Genomic DNA, 2,542 nt, shown 5'->3' with positions numbered 1-2,542 from the left:
ACTGAAAGACAAGCAAGGCTTCAAAAAAAAATCTCATGCTAAAATGTGAATCTAAGGAACAAGGCTGAGTTCAAAACCAGTTACGCAATCTTGCACATTGAAATCAAGCTCTTTCTGGCAGCTGGCTCTTCTCCTTCCTTGGTTTCAAAGCTTTTTTTACCTGAACTGTAAATCTCTGTTTTGCCACTTATTCCAATTCATGCCCTTTCTGTATTCTCAATTAGACTAAACACTGCAAGTTTTCAATCTGAATTATGTTAGAGCTAAATACAGCCTACTGACTGCTAGATAGCAACAGGAAGGTATAGCTGCTACAAATGGAACTGCTTACTGCCTTTGCAACGCTTAAATTTACTGACTATACACAAAGACAAGAATCAACAACCTTTCAGAACTTGTATCACTACACCACCTGATCTCCTATTTATTTACGCTTTTACAGCATTATTAGGAGTTTGGTAAAAAAAAAGTTTGTTATTTTATTCACCTTCTTCCCTCCTTGAATTCCAGTGGTTTTGATCAGTGTTCTAATTATGTCTCTATTGAAATTACCTACAAAACTATCCCACCACCATCATCTGCATCAGCCTTCAATACTATCAGTTTCATATCATCAGAAAAAAGCACATAAAGCAGCAATATGCTATTTTTTCTGCTGTAAAAATGAATATTTGTCTATCTCCCTCTACTCATACACTTATTTATAGTCCCAACTGGATGGGTGAGAAGGGCATGCTTTTCAAATGTTATCCAGCTCAGTAAAAGTGAATGTTTGAGATAAGATTTTAATTCTGACACATTTAAGTTGTGCTATCACTTTACAATAAAAATGTTAAAGCATCACAAGATCTACATGGATATTTGCTTGCTTTTCCAAGAGTTTGCAGTGTTACCCATCTTTGCTTTATTAGCCAATGAAATATACTGCCAGGCTTGGAAAATTCCACTCATTTAGGACAATCAATTTTATATGGGACTGAAGTGGATAAAGGAATCAATTTAAATTTACAATGGAAGAGTGCTGATTCTATTCACTTATACCGAAGCAGGAATAGACTCTAGAAGGTCTACACCCATTTTGGGAGAAAAGGAAAAACTGGAATTAATGGACAGAAGAAAGTTCAGAACTTAACTCCATCAGCCACAAAAGCACAAGCAGCGCTTCTCAGATCATACAGAGGCAAGAAAAAACCCTGTCATTGTATCTTTTATTATTCAACAGGAAAAGAGGCAATGGGCACAAAATGAAATACAGGAGGTGTTGTCTGAGCATAAGGAAACACTTTTTTACTGCAAGGGTGACCGAGCACTGGCACAGGATGCCCAGGGAGGTTGTGGAGTCTACATCCTTGGAGTTTTCCAACAGCCATCTGCACACAGTCCTGGGCAGCCTGGTCTAGCTCACTCACCCTGCTTGAGCAGGGGTTTGGACAAGATGACCTCCAGAGGTCCCTTCCAACCTCAACCATTCAGCGATGCCAAGATAGCTTGTAGTCTAAGTATTTTCAAGCACACCCTCTAGGAACAATGTACTGGATTAGAATTACTCATCTTTTCTATAAAGGGCTAAAAGAATCATGGATTACCACACATAGTTCTTGATTACATTACTTCTTGTACCAAAAGAGAGGTGGCATTTGAATGCAAATTAAGTAGAGGAGGGCACAGTCTTAAAGCATCTTTGGAAAAAGAAAGTGAGATCCTGGCGCTAAGCATCTCTTGACATATCAACGCATCTCTAGTTCTGAAATGTGGTCCTGATAACCTCAAACATGCAGAAATCCTGCCTTATTGTAATTGCTTCGACATTTCAGACATCCTTCTTCTAACTTCAAAGAAGTATGAAACGTCATTTATTGATGTCTCCCACATTTAAGTCATCTCACAGCTTCGACAGCCATGAAAACCTATGTTTTTAAAGTTGAAAATGAATAATACCGTGCATTGCACAAAGACACGAGCAGCACACCAGCACCATGTACACAAAACACCACACCCTAGCTCTGAAACAGGCAGCTGCCATGAAGCTGGATCCCACAGAGGAAGACAAGGAGCACTGGTAACTGAGGTCTTACAAGACACCCTGCTCATTGTGAAATTTTTCTGAAAAAATCTGTCTTAAACCTAAGAAGTTTCCAACTGCCATGAAAAGAGATTACACCTCCATGTCGTTAACGCAGACCCTCTGCTCCTTGACCTTAAGCTTCCCCAATTACTGTCCCCTAATAGGAAGTAAAACAGCCTTCCTCATCCCCCACACTCCCCCTCCTTTCCCAAATCTCCCGTATCCCCTTCTCCTCCCGGAGCCTGCGGGGGTGAAAGGGGAGGCGACGGCCTTAGGCCGGCCCTGCTCTGGGGCCGGGGCGGCGGCTCAGAGCCCCTCCGTGGGGAGGGCAGAGCCCGGTGCTCCGGCGCAACCGGCCGGCACGGCCAAGGCGCCTCGGAAACGGGAAGTGGCGGTGGGGGAAGGGGAGGGGAGAGTCCCTCCGCGTCTTCTCTGCCTCTCCCCACCGTCCTCCGCTCACCGCTTCCCCTCATCCCC

The sequence above is a fragment of the Charadrius vociferus genome, unplaced genomic scaffold (genome assembly GCF_000708025.1).
Source record: "Charadrius vociferus isolate BGI_N301 unplaced genomic scaffold, ASM70802v2 scaffold906, whole genome shotgun sequence".
Taxonomy (NCBI): Eukaryota; Metazoa; Chordata; class Aves; order Charadriiformes; family Charadriidae; genus Charadrius; species Charadrius vociferus.
This window is presented reverse-complemented; position numbering follows the sequence as displayed.